At 31.5% G+C, this 24,682-nt stretch overlaps 1 protein-coding gene across 1 annotated transcript in view; it reads right to left on the bottom strand.

Moving 5' to 3' along the window:
* LOC127728236 (carboxyl-terminal PDZ ligand of neuronal nitric oxide synthase protein-like) overlaps positions 1-10,717 on the bottom strand; it is a 91,426-nt gene extending 80,709 nt beyond the window's left edge. The window contains exon 1 of the mRNA XM_052235491.1: positions 10,583-10,717. The gene's annotated coding sequence lies outside the window, so the exon portion shown is untranslated. The remainder of the gene's footprint in view (positions 1-10,582) is intronic.
* Positions 10,718-24,682: the final 13,965 nt, after the last annotated feature.

Genomic DNA, 24,682 nt, shown 5'->3' with positions numbered 1-24,682 from the left:
GACAGGAGAATTTGTAATGATATCTAGTTCACTTATAGTGCAAACATGCCAAATAAACATATTTCAAGCAAATTGACCATTTTACTGCATGTTTCAAATTCAATGTTAACAAACCCTGCTGAGAAACTAGATGATAAATGTCTGCTGATGTTGTTTTTCTTGTGCTAAAGCAGCTGTTTTAATCTGGTTTTAATATCAAACTCCACCTTGTTTTATCTCAAGGATTATTTTTATACTCACTGTTGGTCTCTGAAGGGACCTACTCTTCTGTTTATATCATCAAAATTAAAACACATTTATCAAATTTCCTAACATTTGTGAGTCATTTGTTTAATTAATGCAATCTCTCAGCATTTTGCAGTTCATAACCATTTTTTTTCAAAGCCTGGGATTTGTAATTGGACAATGTTATTGGTAGATTTCAATCACTGATAATAAAGTGATTGACTAATGGTGAAAATTTATGTTTCCTTCTGGGATTTTTATCAGATTAATCTACTGAACTTTGTATGCTATTGTAACTACCTATTTTTTTTATAATGCAGCAACAATTTCAGGTTGCAGGTCAATTGCCATTTGACATAATCTACCCTTATCATTGAAATTGTTTTTGTTTTACTCTTATCAATTAGATGGATGATCATAGCCTTGCATAAGAAAATTAAAATCAATCTTGGGTATTACTTACAGGAAACTAATTTTCGGAGTACTTGCGATAGAACATTGGTAAATCTAAAATTTTATTATATCAAAATATACTACATACAGTCTGCCATTATAGAATCAGAGATATTGAGGGTCATTTTATGTTTGTGCAATATGATTAAATTTATTTATTACCCGTAACCAGTTTAGTGCATTATGTATGAAACTGCCCCTTTATTAATAAAAGCAAAACTGGTCAATAACAGACTATCATGGCATTAATACAGGGCTATTAATTATGAATAAACAGGGCCATTATAAATAAAACAAACAGGGCCATTATAAAAAAAACAGGGTCATTATAAAAAAAACAGGGTCATTATGAATAATCAGGGCTATTACGAATTTTCAGTTGATATTAATTTAAATACATTTCTGGGGAAAAGAAACATCAAGAAATTGAAAGTTCCCAAGAATCGTGACTAAATAATTATCTTATTTGACCCAGTTGTCAAGTTAATAATAACATAATACATTCCATGATGTCTTTCAATTTATTTAATTTTGAGTTTTAAAATCCAGAATGAAATCTTAAATTTTGTATGCCATAAATTGATTTGAATAGGATAACAGTTCCGAACTATATTTACCTAGTTACAAGTTATTCCATCACATCACTTTAAAAGTTTCTTTTTAATATTGCATTTGGTATAGTTATATACAATTTCTTCACACAAAAAAATTGATTTGGTTTGGTTAAATATTAAACATAGAAATGGATGTTTTCAAATTGACCCTGTTATTTGTCCTCAGTCAGTAATAATGGCCTAGGAGGATGTAATGTCCCTCAGCATTGCCTCCTGCCATTACATGCATCCTCGACCATTATAACAGACCTTGGACATATAACAGGGCCACTATGAAAACACCCATTAAGTAATACTATAGTAACAATTAAATTTATGTAAAGACATTAGTTGAATATACATTGATTAGAAGGTTGTTCCAACAATTATGTTTGGAGAAGTTTTTTGATCATATTAGCCAGAATGCAAAAACAAATGTAATTGAATACTTATATGAGAAAGGTAACATTAATCCAAACTCAATCATTTTAATAAAACACAACTGATTAATTTTATTATGTCACAAATAAAAACAAGATTAATGTTGTAATCTATTTATTAAGATTAATTGATGCATGTAATTGCATTTTGTGTATTGAGGTTAAATTGCAAATCAATATTGTAATTCTTTCATGCTTAATCAAACATTGCTTGACACATCTTTTTTATGTGAGCAATATTGCCTCTGATTATCATTTCTCAATTTTCTACATAGCTTCACACCAAATCTCAGGATTATTTGAACTAAGTTAAATTAAGCACGACTGTTTAGAAAAAAAGTTATGTGCAACACATTTTAAAGATGTTTTAGTGTGTAAATTTATAATTTCCTAGATAATCAAGTGTGCATTGATAGGTGAGATAATGCAAAATATTTTTTTTTTTACTTTCCAAGTTGATCTCATGGCAAAGAAACTTTTCCAAATATTTATTTTATATGCCTCAAAATCACGAGTAATTAGCACCTAAAAATTAGGTAATCAATTATAAATAAATATTAATTTTACATGGAAGATTTAAAAAAAAATTTTTTTGTTATTATCTTACAGTTTTCATGTCTATTTCTCTAATGAATCTTCATGATAATATCTAAATAATTTAAAATAAAAGAACAGCATTTCAATGTCTCCTGCGGTTTCATATAGTTCAATCTGTCCAAGACCAATAACTTCAAAACATTTTTTTTAGGGTTTTTAAAACTTTAACATAATATCATACAAGATATGTAGACATGAGATTGCCAACAATGTTATTTTCCATCTAATTTTTTTCCAAGGGGCATAACTCCTGTAAAAATAATTGGTCAGGACTGTTCCAAGACTTTGTTGGTTTTAACCTTTAATATAAATTTCATAAAAATCTGACAAGAAATGAAGAATAATGGGTTTGAATTTTGAATGTTTAACTTAACCATCTCCACTGATATTCAGTATAATTATATAACAGATATATCATGTTCAGTAGGAGTCATGAGAAGAAAACTCCTTAGCCTTGCGGTCCAGGAAATTTTACCTTCCCTTGACTGGTATTTCTTTGCAAATTCCCTTCCTGAACATGACATATCTGTTTAAAATAAAAGTACTGGATATTGTTTATCATATAAATATTCATGAATTATTGTTTGTTTACACAACAAGATATTGAAAACAAAATATATCCCACTCATTATTAGACATTGATAATAAATTCCGTGCTCAGTGGGTATGATAAAATTTCAAAAACAAGATGATTAATTGATAAATTGATTAATTGTATTTTGAAGCAGTTTCTGTAAAATAACTTGAATGGGATGAAGGGCAGTACATTTGTACAATAATTAAGATGAAACAAGAGTGCACACAATGAAATATCAGGATTAATATGTCAACAGTCTTCTAGATAAAGGTTTTACTAATGAACTAGAGGCTCTAAACATCCTGTGTCACTCACCTGCATCTTTAACAATAGCCATTTTTTGGTGAAAATCATCACCAAATGGCAATAACTCTACAAAGAGTTAACTGACAATTTCAGTCAAATTTGTAAATCTTATCCTACTGATCATTTTTTGCTTTTTAAGGTTTCTATCTACTACACATTTCAAGATAATAGGCAAAAAAATGATAAAAACATCTTTAAAAAGGAAATAACTCCAATAACAAGTCGACTAAAGACTTCAGCCATGACGATGTATTTGAAGATCTTGTCTTGCTGATCATTTTTGCTATATGAAGTTTTTATCTATCTATAATAGTTTTCAAAATAGTAGGCAAAAATGCAAAAAATTGGGAAAAAAATCATCATTAAAGGGCATAACTTCAACAAGGAGTAAACTGACGATTTAGGTCATGTTGACTTATTTTTAGATCTTGACGTCTTGATCATTTTGGCATTTAACATTTCTTTCTACCTATTATAATTTTTAAGATATAAGGCAAAAATGCAAAAATTTGGAAAAAAATTGTCCGTTAGAGCAATAACTCCCATAAGTAGTTGTCTGATTTCAACCATGTTGACTTATAACTGTAGATCTTGTCCTGCTAATCATTTTTCCTAATGAAAATTTCTCTGTATCTATTATAGTTTTAAAAAAAAAAGACAAAAATGAAAAAAAAAATTGATAAAATTTAACATTTAAGGGCTGTAACTCCTCTAAGAAGTTGTCTGACAGTTTTGACATAAATGGACAGCAGGTAGTTCTCAACATTTTTTACCCTGTCAGATTTTCTTCATTCATAGTAGTTTTCAAGATAATAGACAAAACTTGCATTTTAACCCTATGTTCTATTTTTAGCCATGTCGGCCATCAAGATTGAAAGGCAAGGTCGTTGGACACATTTTTTAAATTAAATGCCCCAATAATGATTGTGGCCAAGTTGGGTTAAATCTGGCCAAATAGTTTCAGAGGAGAAGATTTTTGTAAAAGTTAATGGACAATGATGATGACGACAACGCAATGACAGACAGCAAGTTTTGGCCAGTTGAGCTAAAATGAAGTCAAGATCATCCCTGTCAAGCAATATTCAAGGACCATGCAACAAATATCTCATCAAAATATTTTTGACACAGGGAGATTTGGAGGTAAAAAGGATGACAACTATGATACAACTGAAACCCTAGATATTGCTTATCTGCAATAATACAGTAGACATAATTAAAATCTTGTTTTAGCCACTAAAGTTTGACTGAAAGGATGGAATATCAAATCCTGCTCGAAACTAATATGCATTTTGCCAATACAACATACAGAATATTTTAATCTCCACTATTTCTTAATACAATGTATTTACAGTAGGTGTTCGATTCATAAAAATGCTGATCTTTTATTGGTTGAAAGACAAATCTTATGATTTTGTCATATGTTTTTAATATAAAAACAACCTGAAAGCCCTGTTGTTACTATCAAAGTTAATCTGGTCAAAGTTTTCTTTGACCAGGTAAACTTGGTCCATGTCATCTGTTGTCACTATCAAAATTTTTTTATCAAAAACTTGGTAAAGAAAATACTGAACTATGATTGGATAAATCCTGTCCAAGTCCATCCAAGTTTCAAGAAAAATAGGATGAGATTCTATTTCATCAAAGTCTGTTAAATTTTGTTATCAAAGTTTTCTTTGAAGGTTGTCACTATAAAAAAAAATCCATCAAAAACTTTGATGTAAATTACCAAGAAACTTGTACAAGAAAACTTTGATAGTGACAACAAGGCATGTACCATAGTTCATTCGACTTTCTGTTGTAAAAAGTGTGAGGTATCTACACATATACTATGGGCGTATTAAAGGACTTTTGACTGTTAAGCCAATCACACAACAGATAACCATCACAGTTTTGGATGTTGCTACTGATTGGCTAATCAATCAAAAATGAGTACGAAAGTTTCGACAATTACATCAACTTCGTTAGTCTCGGGCAGATAGTTGTCTCATAGGCATTTATACCACATCATCTTATCTTTATACATATTTGATTTCAAGCCATACTGCATCAGTAAAACATAAAATTTTATTTTAATTAATAACTTTTAATAACTCAAAATTTATATTCCTACATATCAACTTTCAATATACAACTGTACAACGGTATATTAGTATTATTGCGAACCCAATGAAAGTTTTCCACAGTGCCATCTCTATCTTGACCAGGTATTTAAACTTTTGCAAGTTCACCTGTCCTATTGAATGAATACAATAGCTATTTTTCTCTGTGTAGTTTATTCACTGGGACCTTTAAATTTCTTCTAAGAGAAATCTATCATTCATTGATTAAATTACCTGTGTAAAAAAAAATTCTTATATATAGACAAAAATACTTTTTTTATACTCATTAATTGCGTGTGCTGATGTATTTATTCAATATTAATAATATATTTTCATTCAGTTTAATATAAACATTGATTCAATCATAAAAAGTTGATTTCTAACAAAAGTTTTATCAATGTTCCTATTGAAATTTGATTTTTTTTTGTTTAGTTATAGAATACATTTAAGAAGATCTTAATTTGAAACATCATTATTTTCAAGTTCTTATTCATGTCAAACAAATTTTTTTTTAAAAGGAACAATGTTGAAAGTTTTGTCAGAAATCAAATTTTTATGATTGAATCAATGTTTATATTAAACTGAATGAAAATATATTATTAATATTGAATAACTACATCATCACATGCAGTTAATGAGTATAAAAACAGTATTTTTGTCTATATATAAGAATTTTTTTTTACTCAGGTAATTTAATCAATGAATGATAGATTTCTCTTAGAAGAAATTTAAAGGTCCCAGAGAATAAACTACACAGAGAACAATAGCTATTGTATCTATTCAATAGGACAGGTGAACTTGCAAAAGTTTAAATACCTGGTCAAGATAGAGATGGCACTGTGGAAAACTTTCATTGGGTTCGCAATAACAGTGTAGTATTTCCCAAAACACTTCATTGTAACTCGTATCTACATCAATCAGAACTAAGGAAAATCAAATATATCACATTAACTCCGTAATGAATATATATCACTTAAAATATGATTTTGTGAAAACATCTAATTTCCTCCCGTAAAATTGAACACGCACTGCGAAAACACACATTTGCCATCAGCATTACCGGAATTAATACTATCTAGACCAGATTTGCCCATGTCCATGCTTTCTTCTTTGTCTTGTGATTCCAATTTACATTTCTTTGGCGGGCCTCCTGGCTCAAGAATGTTTGAAATATCCATTAGTATTTCCGTTGAAGCTCGTTTATATTTTCGAACGCTTTCAACAGATCTGTGTCCGGTTCTATTCATTATCTCTTGCTCCGGAACGCCAGCTTGATAGAGAGATGTTGCACACGTCCTTTTTCCGGAATGGTTTGTAAAGTAACCTTCGATTCCTGCCTCAAAACACATGCTTTTCATTATTGATGACAATTTATTTACACCTAATGGCTGTGAACTGAATTTGATTTCACAACCTTTCTCTAAAGGTCGTCTGTAAAACGAGTTCCCGTTCATTTCAGAAATAATACTTAGGTAATCTTCATAAATCTTAAATAAATTAAGATTTTGGAAATGGTGCTTTATGTTTTTTGCAGTCAGGTGTCTCTGATGAAGTCCTCCTGAAACACCGAGGATAAAAGATATTTAATACAAAATTACTAGAAACGGAATTAAATGTTTATGTGTGTATTATATATCTAGTTCATGTGTCTTAACTTCTTAAAAAAAACTTTATTAATATTTTAATCATGATATCAAAATTATTAGTGAAGTTTGTATACATAATCATTCGGGAAAACTTGCATAAGTATCTTGATGGGGTCCTTTATTTCAGTATTCTTCAATTTTCATGCCATTTTTTCTCTATTTTTTATATTTTAGCACCTCATTATTCTCTAGTCTTTATACGTTTTTCCCGTTTATATTCTCTTTTCTGCAAACTCCCTTCAACACCCTCATGCATGCCATGACTTATAATAAGATAGATAATACGATAAGATATTTTATAGGTTTCGAATCCCAAATCATTCATGATTGCTACCAAAAAATGAAACACTTTATAAATTTCATGCATCCAAATCGCTTTTCTGGATTTTCCTTCTTCAGGAATGCTCAAGAGTGAAAGCTGAATATTTGAATTTTGACAATGTATAAATTTACGTCATTAGATAAACATAAAGATTAAACATTGAATAACAATATCAACGCGGACCTCGAAGAAGACACTTTGATTTTCCGAAAATTAACGATTCCACCTTGACCTTCTTATTACAGTACAACCTAATTGTTAACTTTTAGTTTTTAATAATACATACCTTTGTAGGTTTTGCTAGCTCTTCCAGAAAAGGCAATGTAATGTCCATTTTGATCTTTTCCAATTTTAAACTGATCTGTTGACAAGTTCCTGTGTTCGTCTACACCCCTTAAACCAAACAGTTTGCTGTTGTAAAAAAACATAGTGTTAAGCACAGATTTCTAACTTTTGTTTCCTAGTAAATTCTTCTCCCAAAGAATATCTTCACTCTCCTGGTTAATAGGTTCTGCTTGTTTTGGAGTTGTCCCTATTCCCTCTGCCGTTAGCTGTGTCATTCTAGCACTAAGCGAATGCCTAAACTCATAAAATTGAGAGTCCTTTTCGTCCAAGAAATTGATATGAATTTCATTTTCACGTAGGTGCCGCAATATTCCTACACACAACATGTACAATGTTTTCGGTGGGTACGGTTTTCGGTCTTGCCGCCTCGTTTCAATCACAAAACGGCTCATCCATTGATTAATGTCACCAACTGTAAATCTTGTGAGCTCCGGAATGGCACAACTCGTGCTTGCTATGCGCGCACTTCTCCAATCATTGAACGTAGATATACTCCAATTTGTATTCTTTCTGGTGTTTTTACTCTCGGTGGATTTAACTAAAATGTCAATGTCCATATCGTTAACGAAGTTACCATACCGTCCATTATTAACATGACCCTCTGCTTTTACCGCGACATTAGTTTCCGGCATGATGATTTTCTCCAACTGTTCAATTACATTGTCGGCTGTTATTGGAACCTGTGTTAACTGAAAATCTAATTGAGAAATGTCTACCTCGTGGTTCACATCCATGTCAACTTCGTACTTATCTAACGCCTGTGAAAGGGTTAAATCGTCCATTTTTTCAAAAACAGTGTGTTCATTTTCCATATCAGTACATATTTGGGATAAAGTAATGTCGTCAACACTTTGATCCCAGTGGGCATATAAAAAATCCGTTTCTAGTAAATTCACTTTGGCATTATCCATTTTGTTCCTTACACATCAAACCGCAAACTGAAATTCTACCGCGGGAAAACAACATGACGGCTAGCGATGACGTCGAATGAACGTTTGGCACATGTGATTTACCAAATGGCACACGATTGGTTATGTGTGATACACGATAGGAGGGTCTAAATTGCACTCGTAAGCAGAGCTTTCTCGTGCAATTTAGTCCCTCCTATCGTGTATCTACACATAACCAAACGTTTGACATTTGGTAACTAAAACTTAATTGTATGAAAACAACTATTAATAAGCTCCAACCACTTAATAAAACAAGACAATTTTTACACATTGTTCTTTTACTTCCTGCCAACAGTTACAGTATGTTTTAGAAAGTTACAAATTATTATAATTTGAATAAAAATAATTGACATTATATATATTTTGTATTATTGATAGAAATATGCTACAATAAATTATTCTCTTAAATTTATATGTGCAATAATTACTGAAGTTTAGTAAATATTTTACGAGTGATCTAATTTGAAATCAACATCTTCATTAGGTAAATTTTAGAAAATTGATTTCACATGAAATGGTATATATATATATATCTTTCTTCACACTGGACACATTCTGTAGAAGTTTTACGTATCAAAATGCTAATATCATATATATATTATTTATACCGATTATCTGTAATTATAAGAATGTAGTGCTGTGTTTTTGAAAACTTATAGTACATGAAAGCAGCTGAAAATCTCATTTTTAGCTAGAAGCCCTTCTGGGTATCATGCAAAATATGAAGGTCACTTGCACTTATTTCCTATGAAGTTTAAAAAAAAAAAAACATCAGCAATAGTGCACAAGCAAAAGAAAAGGATTTTGACATTTAACCTTTATAATCTGCATGCATTTACTTTTTTGATTAAGATAACCATACTTATCTAGAAATAGTTTAATTTGCTATTTTTCTTTGTTTCTTTCAAGGATGTTCATCATCAATTGTCTAAATTTTTCTTAAAAGTATTATTTCCCTTGATTAAAGAAAATCTTACTTGCTATTGTATTACATTTTGAAGTTTAGAAAAAAGTTATACATTAGCAAAGCCTATAATAGTATCAGAATACAGTTAATACCTTTTTCTTCACTTAAACTGTGTAAACCAACAACTGTGTTAACATAATGAAATAATCACCCCACCTAACAGGTTCTGTTTAGACAGATTTCACTGTTATTAGGGCTTCTAACCAACAAAAACTAACACTGTCACCTATAAAGAATATAAAATTAGAACTTTCTTGTTTCTTTTTTGTTTGGAATAAGAACAGTCAAAGCATAAAATTGAGAATGGAAATAGGGAATGTGTCAAAGAGACAACAACCCGACCATAGAGCAGACAACAGCCGAAGGCCACCAATGGGTCCTCAATGCAGCGAGAAACTCCCGCACCCGGAGGCGTCCTTCAGCTGGCCCCTAAATAAATATGTATACTAGTTCAGTGATAATGGACGTCATACTAAACTCCAAATTATACACAAGAAACTAAAATTAAAAATGATACAAGACTAACTAAGGCCAGAGGCTCCTGACTTGGGACAGGCGCAAAAATGCGACGGGGTTAAATGCATGGTAAAAAGTGAACTCAGTATGACTGTTACATTTAAATATTTTCCATATTAATTCATCAGTGGTGATGTTGTGCCCCCATAACCTGCCATATAAAAACCTGAAGAGTTGAAAACATTTTGTGCAAGTAATTTTGACTTTTCAAACAATCATATGACAGAACAGGTTGCCAGACAGATAAATAAGCATTCCAGTTTGAAATTTTCCTAACTTTTCTTTTTCATTAAAAAAATTCAAACAAAAGAGTTAGTATAGTTAAGCAGGTGTTGATGATATGTCAAAACTACAGCATCTGAATCAGCAATAATCTAGTTTGAAATTACCTTCAAATGAATTTGAAAAATGTATAACTGGCTCATCTATCCGACAGGTGCATAATACTGATTGACTACTGTACATGTTATATCAGCATCTTAAAAACCATGTAAAACTAGTTAAATATAGTTTTATGTCATACTGTTTTAAATTTTAAATTCTTACCTCAATAATTTATCAACTTTGTAATCCAAAATAAATGTTCATTTCATACAGAAATTAGCAATATTCCTGAAAACCTGAAAATTATCAAAGCTAAAGTTAGATAAGAAAAAATAGTGTATCCTCAGATGAAGATAATACAGTTTCCTCCCAAACATTATTGATTAACATCTGTACATGATGTTATATTTTTGTTAGTGAAATGTTTCTATTTCTAACATTTCCATTTCATTATAGTTCCAATTTTCAAGCAATTATCTACACATAAATGACACAATGTTAAAATATACACGATTCTTAAGATTTTTAATGTTAACTTTCAAATTAGAACTGTGCACTAAGTGGGACTAATATTTACATAGGAATATTAAAACATAAGTTGCCTACAATTAAAAAGTGTGCCTATGCTTGGCAAATGTGGGTTAAAAGCTCAATAGAGCGTATAATGATTATGTTATGTAACATACACCAACTCTAAATCAAAATTCTTTATTATTATTACCTTATACAATGATAAAATCAGTCGTCAAGTGAATTTCATTGTAAAGAAAAATGAAAATGGAAGTAACTAAGTATCTGAACTCTGAACTTGGACATAAAACTTAATATCAGTCTGACAAAGAAGCATAAAAAAATGAAGGTCAGTTGACTTTATTTTTGTGGGATGATGGTGCTATAGTCCCCTTATGCCTCCTTTACCTTTATATGACTGTAGGTCAATCTGAGATTTGAAGTGGACAAAAACTAAATATTAGTGATAAACTTTTAAAATTTAACAATGAAATATGGGTCAGTTATTTAGTCCCTCAAAGATGCATTTGCCATTCTAATGTGCAAGCTAAAATATTCCGCTCCCCTACATAATGGGGAAAAGCTTGTACATGTTGGCATCATTTTTTCTGATTACTTCAGTGAAAACTTTTAATTTAAATTTGAGATGCTGATATAAATAAAATGGTAATGTCATGAGAAATAAAGGCCCTATTCAAACCTTAAGAAATAATAGTGATATTTTTACATGCTCCCTCTAACAAGAATTTCCCCCAAATTTAGATTTAACTAATAAATGAACTCATAAGAGGATATGATGAGTGGAAACCTTTATCCAAATTTGAAGAGGATCTGATGAATGAAAAATAAAGGCACTACTATTCTGGCAACAAGAATAAACATAGGATAATTTTTAAAGTTCCCCTCCCTAAAAATATTCCCCAATTTAAGATTTCTGTTTATCAAATTAAACTCATCCGAGGTTTTGAGTGGAAACCTTCATCAAAACTTGAAAATTATAAAAAGAGTGCACACATTGATTTTTATTGCTAGTGCTTTACTGATCAAGTTTCATGATTAAATTTATGTTGAATATCTTTAAGATAAAGGTTTTACTACAAAACTAAACATTATCATAGATCCATACAAATGAGGTCAAGATCAGAAGAACTGACATGTACACCTTCATGACTTTACAATCATTCCATAAAACCAATATATGTTATATATAAATATATAAAATTTATGCTAGTTCTTTTTTTATTTTTTTGCATCATATTGCTCTATTGAGTTAGCCATTTACAACTGATTTTTTACAGTTTGTTTTTATAGTTGTTCTGCTACACCACTGTCCCAGGTTAAGGGAGGATTGACTGCTCACAAACATGTTAAACCTAGCCACATTCTTATGTGCCTATTCCAAGTCTTGTATTATTGTGAATAAGGCCCTTAGTTTTCTCGTTTGAATTGTTTTATATTTATATGTCCAGGCCTTTTATACATGTAGCTGACTATACGGTAAGGGGTTTTCTCATTGTTGAAGGCAATATGGTGACCTATAATTGCTTATATCTTTGTCATTTCAATTCTAGTGGATAGTTTTCTCATTGGCAATCATAACACATCTAATTTTCATATAATAGTTTAAGATTGCTTATAGTATCTATGAAACAGATCTTATCACCAAATATACTTGACTATTACTTACAGTATCTGAACTAAAGGCTCTAAAGAGCCTGTGTTGCTCACCTAGATCTATGTTCTATATGTCAACAGCAACTCTCCAATATTAAAAACTAGAATATAATTCATACCTTAAAAAATTTTAATATCTGCAAAGATTGGGTAAGCAATCATTATTAATGGGCAATAACTCCAATAAGGAGTGAACTGAAATTTCAGCCATGGTGATATATTTGCAGTTCTTGTCTTGCTGAATTTTTTTTTAACAATTTCTCATCCAATAAAGTTTTGGCCAAATATGCAAAAAAATTGGTAAAAATCGTCAATAAAGGGCAATAACTCCTATCATGAGTCAACTGACAATTTTATTCATCTTGAAAAATTCGTAAATATTGTCCTGTTGGTCATTTTTGCTGTCTTCAGTTTTTCTTTTTATCTATATTTTTGGGCAAAAAATCAATAAAATCATCATTTAAAGGCAGTAACTCATATAAGGAGTCGTCTGACAGCTTTGGTGTAAACTGGTAAATGGACAGAAGGCAGATCTCAAAATTTCAAACATTTCTGCCCATGTCAGATTTATAGCGCTATTGAGGACAATAGACAAAACTGCATTTACCCCTATGTTCTAATTTTAGCGATGTCGTCCAGTTAGGTTGAAAGGCAGGATTATTGACCACATTTTTTACTGGATACCCAAGGATAACTGTGCCCAAGTTTGGTTCCAATTGGCCCAGGCAGGAGTTTCAGAGAAGATTTTTGTAAAATTTAACAGATGACGAACAGGGACGACAGACACCAAATGATAAAAAAAGCTCACTTGACCATTTGGGTCAGGTGAGCTTAAAAAACGGACATAACCACGAAAACTTAACACTGATCACTGATCCATGAAATGAGGTACTGTTTTACTGCACTCCAGAAAGCACTCTTCACAATGTTTTTTTTTTTTTTTTTTACATGTAAATATTTTGACAATTGTAAGCATTCAAATAAGTACTAGCCTAATTTTAATAACCTCACCTTTTAAAATGACCAATAATCATCACTTCTGTTTTATTTAGTTTCTCTCTTAATCATCTGACACAAATACACTAACAGTTAATAAATTCTACAATTGGTTACACCTGTACAAAATAAAAAAATACCAAAATTCTGTGTGCTATTTCCTATAATATATCTAGCAGATTCAGTTATATGATCATGTAAATCAATTTCATTAACTTACTAACAAAGAAATATTCAGTAATTGCTTATATGTCAATACCAGAGGTAACTGCTGCCTTAGGTTGAAAATTTCTAATAATTACATAGATACTGATAAGATGTGATACAATTATTATATAGTGACAGTCTAATTAAATGTGTTGTAACATTGACATTGGTGATAACATTTCAAATCAGAAAATTGGTACTTGTAAAGAACAACAATGTATGTGGTCATTTGGAAATTTTACAGATCAATGACATGAATGTATTTGATAAAAGTTCAAATCAATTGTAACAAATTAATTAAAATCAAAATTATAATAATATGTATATCATAAGTGTGTTAACATACATTTTATACATTTCGCTGATTCAAAACTTATTAATAAATCTTAGGAACTGTTCTTTACTAGACATAAAACTCAATTTGTGACAGTAAAACCTACATTTTACATAGGGTATTATAATATATACAATAATCCCATGTACAAAAATGTACAATAAAGTTATCTCTATATTTTAAAGTATGGAATGCAAAAAGTTCAATAAATGCATACATTTTGTAGCTTTAGCTTTAACAAACAAATGTGCCTAGAAATGCATTGTAGATTTAGGATTTGCTCATTGTTGAAGGCCATATGGTAACCTTTAGTTTATTATAACTGTGTTGGATAGTTGACTCATTATCATTTAATCCACATCTTCTTATTTTTATATGCAAGGGCGAAGAAGAGGGAGTGACATGGAGGTGCTGGCATTTCCCATATATTCCCTTTATTGGGGGGAAAAAATTAAAATTTACAAAAATCTTCTCTGAAACTCCTGCCTGGGCCAATTGGAACCAAACTTGGGCACAGTTATCCTTGGGTATCCAGTAAAAAATGTGGTCAATAATCCTGCCTTTCAACCTAACTGGATGACATCGCTAAAATTAGAACATAGGGGTAAATGCAGTTTTGTCTATTGTCTTCTATAAATCTGACATGGGCAGAAATGTTTGAAATTTTGAGATCTGCCTTCTGTCCATTTACCAGTTTACACCAAAGCTGTCAGACGACTCCTTATATGAGTTACTGCCTTTAAATGATGATTTTATTGATTTTTTGCCCAAAAATATAGATAAAAAAAGAAAAACTGAAGACAGCAAAAATGACCAACAGGACAATATTTACGAATTTTTCAAGATGAATAAAATTGTCAGTTGACTCATGATAGGAGTTATTGCCCTTTATTGACAATTTTTACCAATTTTTTTGCATATTTGGCCAAAACTTTATTGGATGAAGAGAAATTGTTAAAAAAAAAATTCAGCAAGACAAGAACTGCAAATATATCACCATGGCTGAAATTTCAGTTCACTCCTTATTGGAGTTATTGCCCATTAATAATGATTGCTTACCCAATCTTTGCATATTATGTAAAAATATAGTAGAGAGAAGTTGAATTTTGAGCAGAAAAAATTATCAGCAATACAAGATTAACAAAAAGATATTAACATTTTTTAAGGTATGAATTATATTCTAGTTTTTAATATTGGAGAGTTGCCGTTGACATATAGAACATAGAACTAGGTGAGCAACACAGGCTCTTTAGAGCCTTTAGTTCAGATACTGTAAGTTATAGTCAAGTATATTTGGTGATAAGATCTGTTTCATAGATACTATAAGCAATCTTTAACTATTATATGAAAATTAAATGTGTTATAATTGCCAATGAGAAAACTATCCACTAGAATTGAAATGACAAAGATATAAGCAACTATAGGTCACCATATGGCCTTCAACAATGAGAAAACCCCTTACCGTATAGTCAGCTACATGTATAAAAGGCCCGGACATATAAATATAAAACAATTCAACTTTTTCCAAGATTCCACTTTTTTTACCCCTATATCCCACTTTTTTCCGAGAACTGTGCCATCCACCTCTAGGAAGACAACACTACAATGTATCTGGATGATAGTATAAAATATTTACAAGGATTGGATACAGGGCAAAATGTTTTCAGACTGGGAATTGGGATATGGAACAACAATGAGTAAAACCTGTACCCTTAGCAAGCTATAAATGGCCATGGGATGACAAAATATCTACATTTCAAAGAAAAAATCAACAGTCAACAATAATGGCAGATAGCAATTAATGAAAGATCATGAAAATCACTGGATTACAGGGTCCTAGCTTGGGACAGGCACATATAGAATGTAGTGAGGTTAAACATGTTTGTGGTACTTAACACACCCCTTCCCTGTTGGATGTCCATACTCCTTCTATAAATTCGTCCCTCCACTTTATGGAGTACCAATAATTTTGTAGTGTATGGTAGTACTGGTAGGCAACTGTGTGCATGTGCAGGATAAAATAACGGTAAGAATATAAGTGCACAAAAAAGCACTAGTTGGTTAATCAAATGTCTTTTGAGTACATTTTACATACAGTTCTTCTCATATTTTTTATAACGGTATGATACTAAACCCCTAACAGGAGGGATTGTGCTTGATTTTCATGATCATATGATGAACACATAATCTTTCAATCAGTTTAATTGAGGTCTGGAGCAGGCAATGTCAGTAACTGCTAGTAGTCCTTTGCTAATTTATGTATCATTGTCATTTTGCTTATAAGTTTCTTTTGTTACCTTTTCTGACATCCGACTTGGACTTTTAAACTGAGTTTTACTGTGCGTATTGCTGTGCGTTTGTTTATGCTACATTTGCTAGAGGTATAGGAGGAGGGTAGAGATCTCACAAAACATGTTTAACCCCGCCGCATTTTTGCGCCTGTCCCAAGTCAGGAGCCTCTGGCCTTTGTTAGTCTTGTATGTTTTTTAATTTTAGTTCATTTATATGTTTTGGAGTTTAGTGTGACGTCCATTTTCATTGAACTAGTACACATTTATGTTTAGGGGCCAGCTGAAGCCTGCCTTCGGGTGCGGGATTTTCTCGCTGTGTTGAAGACCCATTGGTGGCCTTCAGCTGTTTTCTGCTCTTTGGTCGGGTTGTTGTCTCTTTGACACATTCCCCATTTCCATTCTCAATTGTAGTTGTGACAAAGACTTTAATATAATAAAATGGAAACAGTAATGTATAAAGTCAATGAAAATGTATAAATACATATTGGCTGGAGGTATAGGGCGAGGGTTGAGTTCTCACAAAACATGTTTAACCCTGCCGTATAATTTTGTTTGATTGTTGGTTGCTTAATGTCCAGTGCCAAATATTTCATGCATGTTCAGGACAACCGTAAAATTTGGAGTAAATTTCAGTAATTTCTCTTTAAGAACAAATAGTTGACCAGCTATATTTTCAGATAACAGTAAAACAACAGAAAATCAAGTAATCCCACCCACATTACAGAATTACAAAACTGTTTATGCCAGGTTGCATTACATTAACTGAAATAAAATAAAAATAAAAACAAGCGATAAGGCTTTACAGTGTTTATATATAATATCACAACTGGTTTGCAATGCCTGTGTCTGTAGTGACGTTTTGGATTTCAATAAATGCAATCTATGTATTATTGGTAAATTATTAAGTCAGAGATTTTGTTACCACAAATTACTTTTAAAAAGCCTTTACTAAATTCTTCCATAGATACAAAGATTAGGTTTGGAAGTTTAGCTGTACCTGTAAAAAACTTACTTCAAACTGTATAGCACATCCTTATTTTTACAGAGATGTTGTTTACTGAGCCCAAAAATTAAGACACGATCTGGGTAAACATAAGGATCCTTTAAATAAACTTGTTCAGAAAGGTTACCAGTTCAACACTGTAGATCTTTGAATATTGTTTTTATTGGTATAAATATTGATTTTGTTATCAGTAAATTAAAACCAAACTAAATACTATTGTGATATACATACCAGGTATGCACCTTCTTGGTTTTACAAGACAATACCTGTATTTTGGCATTGCACAAGGTCATGTTTTTCTTTGACTGTTAATGACTTTACACTAAATCCATTAGATGTTTGATGTGTACTGATTGATATTTTAGTCTTAGATACATGATTTTTTTATTAGTTTTTATTGGCTTTGAACTAGCTGTCAGTATCTGTGAGTACTCTCAGATTTGTACTTTGTGTCTTTTTTGTTGTAGGGATGTATAAATACTCTGCCACGTCTGGTCTCTGTTTTTGTTAGTTATTTTTCTGCTTTGTATCAATCTGATGAGTTAAGCATTTTTCAACTGATTTTTATAGTTTGTTCTTATGTTGTATTGTTACATCACTGTCCCAAGTCAGGGGGGTTGGCGCACCAGCAAAAAAGTTTAACCCCGCCACATACATTCTGTATGTATGTAAGTTAGGAACCTGTAATTCAGTGGTTTTGTTTGTTGCTTTATATCATTTGTTTGTGCCATTGTTTTGTGCATACATTTTGTAAATCAGGCTGCTAGTTTTCTCGTTTGAATAGTTTTACATTTGTCATGTCGGGTCCTTTTATAGCTGACTATGTGGTATGGGTTTTGCTAATTGTTAAAGGCTGTACGGTGCCATATAGTTGTTAACATTTATGTCATTTGGTCTCAGGTGGAGAGTTGTCTACTTGGCAGTTATACCACAACTTCTTATTTTTATATTAAATCAACACTGTCCCATGAACCCACCACCAAATTTATAAGATCATGATGGCAGATTGTCTAATTCAATTATAAGCTCAGGATTTTATCCTACATGTAGCATTTAGTTCTGACTTATCACAACACAAAGCATAAGCAGCATAAAACTATTTATATATGTAGGACTCAAATCTATGGTGGGTGCCAAATCTATGGCAGATTCCTAATCTATGGTAAAAGTGACGTCATGCCACCCCAAATCTATGGCAGATTGTTTTACAATCCTAATCTATGGCAAGTTTTGTAATTTCCTAATCTATGGCGGGTTTTTTGTTGTTTTCAAATCTATGGCAAATTTTGTGCAAATGGAAAACAATGCAGTACATATACGACCAATGACTTGTCTTAAACAAGTGGGCATGTACGACGGGAGCATGTATATAAATATTTGTGAAATAAACATTTCATAATGGTCAACCAAATCGTGTTGGCAACCAATCAAATTCGTAAATGATGAAATCATATACCTTAATACAGACTTCAAGATTGAAATGATGTGCACCGTAAAAATAAACATTTTTTAATCTGTGCATGTTACCTATTTAACCTATTCATTAAACCAACTAGTAAGTCCCTTATAAACAAAAAAAAAGGGGATAGTTTTTTTTATAAAACAAAAATGATAAATAAAAATGAACAGTTTGAGTTTTCAAATAATATTTACTTCATCGTTAATATCATTTTTATTTGAAGACGATTTAAATCAAATTGGTATCCGGTAATTTTATCTTTCACTTTATAAACTTTGCCAGCTGTAGACAGTAAAATATTTACTATTACTCCTTTCTAAAATATCCGGTACTGAAAAAAGCGGTGCCCTTGTTCATCGCGGGTTTCGGCCGGTACAGCACATTTTGTCCCTCTTCCGGATAATAAGTCATATCTTCCTTTAAACCATCCGCAAATTGTTGTCGAGGGAAATACCTTCATCTGGAATTGTGTTCAAATCTATGAGTTCCGCCAACGTTTGCGGCGGCGACGATGTAATATTGCGTTATTCTATTGTGACGTAATTTAAAGATCTGCCATAGATTTGATTTGTTTGACGTTTGTTACGTCACATTTGCCATAGATTAGGAATCTGCCATAGATTTGGAACCCGCCATAGATTTGAGTCCTACATATATTCATAATTGTACATACAAGGATCTGTTCCACCACCATACATGTATAAACATTTATGTACACTGAGACTGTTCTTTAAATCAAATAGGTTATAATGGTAATAAAGTGCTAGTCTCAGTATGCACGCCATCTAGTAAATGTACTTAACTATTTTTTCAAAGCATCAAAATGAGAGTTCAGAGGTATCAATAATTTCATTGTTTATTGTTACCTGCAAAATTTTACATTTACAAAGTATGTCATTTCTGTGTGTATCATCGGGATACTTTGTACTGTCTCTTTGTCATTGTCCTGTATACGTTGTTCTACATATTTAAACAAATTGATATGACTGAATAGAAAATTATTTATTGAACAAAGTAATGATGAATTGAAAGCACATTTATACATATTTTCAATTCTCTTAACTATTTATTTTGGTGGCACTTTCTGCATATCCAGTATGTATCCCTACGTGGCATTTTGAGACCAACACACTTCAGGTGGTACCACTCCAGACACCCATTGCAAACTATAGATCCATATATATGCATGTCTATACGACACAATAAGCAGTTAAATGAAGTTGTAAAACAATCGGTGCTTACTGTGATGTAACAGCATAAGCATTGTGACATTGACAAAAGAGTAAACCGTTTTATTTTATTTAACGAATTCAAGTCGTCTTTAGTGAGTTGTTTTAATCGACTTTGTTTGGAAAAGTGAACGTCATATAGGTCAATACATCTGGAAGCTTAACCATGTTCAAGTTTTTTTTACATCATAATTTAATTGTTTAAATTTATTTCACAGATTGCTTTCATATCTAACATTTTTGAGATCAGTACTAGTGCTTGTCTGAATATATTTTGTGGGTAACAATAACTGCAGGTAACAATAAGAAATTATATTATTGTTACCTGCAAATTAGTCTCGGAAGTAACAATAATTATTTCTTATTATTACTTTTGGCGGTAATTGTAGCCAGTGCCTTTTTAAAAAGTGAACATTAAATTCAATGGAAAAAACTCTAAATCAAAATATTGTTTCGCTTTTAAACGATATTGAAATATTTTTTCTTCAAAGTTGGGAACCTGCATATTTTGTTTGGTAAAAAAAACTACTCCCCCCCTCAGAGCAGGCGCGTAGCTAGGTTTACGTCAAAACACCTGGGCCTTCACATGAATTTAGGAGGAAAAAGTAATTTAATCTTGATAAATTAAAGAACTGGTTAAAAGCACACAAGGCTTGTAATTCTTTCTTCAATGGCTTGTAATTGAAGATAAAAGTGACGAAATTTACTTTTTTATCAAAAGGTATCATATTATATATTTGTTTATTTTCTGTTGAAGTCTGAAATACTGTGAATTCTACTGTTTCCTATTGTTTAAAGCAATTCATTATCTGCTGAGATACGATTTGTGATTTTCATTTTAGTCGAGCCTGCGACATAAAAAAACAAGACCTAGCGATCCTAGATTCAGTTGGCGTCAGCGTCTTCAACATTAAGGTTCAGTCTGTGGTTAAAGTTTTTTTAAAACATCAATAACTTTGTCATACCTTCATGTAATTTTACTGAAGCTGGACAGAAGCTTTTTATGACCAAATTAAAGACAGTATTCAGAGCAAAATTTTAAAAATATTTCTTTTTATTTAACGGATAAACAGACCTTTTTTTACAGTCGAGGTAAACCTTCATGAAATTTTACAGAAGTTGGAAACATTTTTACAAGCTTATTTATGATCAAAAGTCAATATCCAGAGCATAATAAAAAACTGTTTTTAATTTTTTCCGTTTTTTACTGATAAAAAGGATTTTGTTGTTTTGTAGATGCAGTCTGAGCTTAAAGTTTGTCACATATCAATTTACTTTGTCAAACCTTCATGAATTTTATGAAAATTTGGCAGAACCTAATTTTTTATGATTACTAGATAATGTCTGAAGCAAAATGTTGAAAGTATTTTTTTTCTTCATTTTTTGTAATTTTACTAACTTATTATTGTTTTTTTTTGCAATTATCAATGATTATCAGACAGTCTGGGATTAATTATTTTTGAGATGATAAATCAGTAAACATTCATAGCTTATCTACAAGATCAAGAAAAAGCATCTAAAAAGAGTTAGATTTTTTCTTTAATCCATCAGATTCACTTTTTGCAGTCAACATTACACTTTTATACTGACATCAGCAATCCTAGGTGAGACACAGGGTTCCACCGAACTCTTCACGAATTTTTATATTATACCTTGCCATCTATGAAAATTAATTACATTGTATTTCATGTGTCCATTAACAGAATTTGTGCATAAAAATGGGAAAAATTTAGATAAAAAAGTTTATAACATGTTTATAACAGTTATTTTACAGTAACTGATTCAGACATTTTTCTCCAAGACCAATGACCATTAGCTTCCAAATTACCACAACAAATAAATTTAACATAAAAATAAACAAATGTCCCAAGTCAGGAGCCTACAGTTCAGTGATAGTCATTGGTTCATGTCTGTCATATTTGTTTTTTTGTAAATTATTTTATTATAAATTATGCTGTTAGTTTTCTCAATAGAATTGTTTCATATTTTTCATGTCGGGGCCTTTTATATAGGAATAAACAGTATGGGTTTTTCTTGTTGTTGAAGGCCGTAGGTTGCCTGAAATAGCTTACATCCACTTCATTTGAACTTTTATGGTGTATATAGTTGTCTCATTGGCAATCATACCACATCTCTTTATTTTTATATAGAAGTATGCTGCTATTGGTGAGTTTTTAATGACAGAACTGGTATCTCTTTCTGAATAAAGCATGAGCTTCGAGTACTGAATAGCTCTTAAATTTCCATTTGCTTTTTCCCCATCAATTGTTTCTGAGCGTTTTTCACATGTTTGCACATCATACATTCATGAATACTGTCATAATATGATCAATCATACCTGTTGTTTGTGTAATCAGAATAGGTGACTGTTATGTAATTGTTTCTTTCTTCACTCATCATCTTATAACTTTTATAGAATAGCTTGAAAATTCTTTGTTTACATATTTAAAACCCACTTCCGACCGCCACTGGCAAAATTCTTAGTGACCAGTCAAGAGTTACATTTGGCGGGAAATTTTATATCGGCGCTCCTTTTGCTTTTCTATGTCTTTGCGAGGGTAATTTCTTCGCAGTTCAATAAATATCAATATCAATTACTGACCTCAGCGTTTTTTCCAAAACAATTATGGCATGATATTGTTTAAAACAAGGATTTGTATAGTATAATATGCCTTTGTTCGAACATAACAAGGACGTGTTTTATGCAATATATACGTCCTTGAACATAATGACTGACTGATAAAAAGTTTTAAAGGGACATTATATAGCTGTCAACTTCAGAGGGGGTGGACAGCTTTTGAGGGAGCTGGGAGGTGGGGGCGGGAGGTGGGAGACAAAAAATAGGAGGGAGAGAAAAAAAAGATTCTAAAAGTGGGAGGTGGGAGCTGGGAACAGTATATCTAACGGGAAATGAATCTGATATATATATGTTCCTGGTGGGAGATAAGGGGCGGGAGGTGGGAGAAGTGTACTCCCCTGTCCACCCCCTCACTTCACTGATGTTCCGACCGATTTGAGTTAAATTCTCAAACACTGATAACTGTTAATTATTAAATTTTTAATTAAGAATCGGGTCCAGGACCAATCCAGTATATCTTATGATCATCTTATCGTAATCCAGTATATCAACATCATCCTTTGTAATAATTCCCATTTTCTATGTATATGTGTATGTATCTAGAGTTATCTAGAATTGGTTTACTCAATGTATGACTGATATTTTTTTGTTATGGAATACTTTTTTTCAGCAATTATTTTGGTACTTTTATAGAAACTCACACAGCATGTAATTTAGATAGTGTGTGTATTCTTTTTTGATTATGAGATTACTTGGCCGTTTTTATAGTGATTATTTGATTACCAGACCAAATATTTCATGATTATTTGATAATCTAGGACTGTATTTTTGATTATTTGATTATCTTGTTTAAAAGAATAGTTAATGATTATGTGATTATATTGGCAAAATATGTGTGATTATGTGATTACTTGGACATCCCCATGAGGGGCCTCACTGAGTTATGAAGTTTGAATACCGACATAGAGTGGGCTGATGTTCGTTCAAGATATTGAAAATTATCAGATGGTTTTTAATATACTAGTTAGTAGTTTAATGTCTTAATTAAGATTGTTTCCCACAAGTATGTCTAGAAACTGGATACTTTTAGATGATATTTCATGTGTAAATGATCTAATTAATGGGTATTTAACAAGCAAGCGAGTAATTTATGTTTACAATTTTATAACGAAAACCTCTGTAATAAAGTCTGTGGGTTTTTTGCAAAAATCTTAAATTGGCTTTATTTGCCACCAAATTCCCATTTTCTATTAAATGCAATGACATATTTAACAGTAAATGCTATGAACAACGTTTCCCTTTGGTATATGTACAAAATGGCACGTCACTTTTATTCTTTATTTTTACTTTTTTTTATATTGTTGCACTTTGAAAATTTCGTAATACCCAGGCCATCAATCTTAATTGCATACTAAAACGCATATCCAACTTACTTTATGAATGTTATTGCTACCAAGCAAAGTTAACACATACGCTTTGACATCTGAAGCATGCTGTTTTTTCAATAATGGGGAAAATGTGCAGAATAAAGGGAAAAGTAGGCAAAAAAAGAAAAACAGAAATGGAGAATAATGTGGTTATTAGATATATATAAAGAATAGAGAAAAAAGGTCTAAAACATTAAAGAATACAGAAAAGAAGGACCCCAACCCAGACCCTCTTTCATAGGACAACTAGCACAACTATTTTCACACTGACAAAGGTGAGTCTCCTGTAATCGTGTGTGAGACACACATAAACTAATCCGAGATTCCTTCGACGTCTGGTGGCCTTTATCTCGGGCTAGCATATGGTGTCCTCTCTCTAAACAAAAAGATTACCTGGCGACATAGTTTAAGAGCGACAAAGTGTATGAAATAGTATCACACTGTACAAGTATAAGAAACTACAAACTTATATATATATCTGAATTGAGAATCCAAACGAGATGTCTGTTTTCAATATAAAATTTCTACTTTCAGACTATAAAATGATAGTGCAATGGACTTAATTGGAATCCTGAATTAAATAAAGTTTTAAGTCTGATGGAATTAATTACTAT

The sequence above is a fragment of the Mytilus californianus genome, unplaced genomic scaffold (assembly GCF_021869535.1).
Source record: "Mytilus californianus isolate M0D057914Y unplaced genomic scaffold, xbMytCali1.0.p SCAF_2, whole genome shotgun sequence".
Taxonomy (NCBI): Eukaryota; Metazoa; Mollusca; class Bivalvia; order Mytilida; family Mytilidae; genus Mytilus; species Mytilus californianus.
This window is presented reverse-complemented; position numbering and strand designations above follow the sequence as displayed.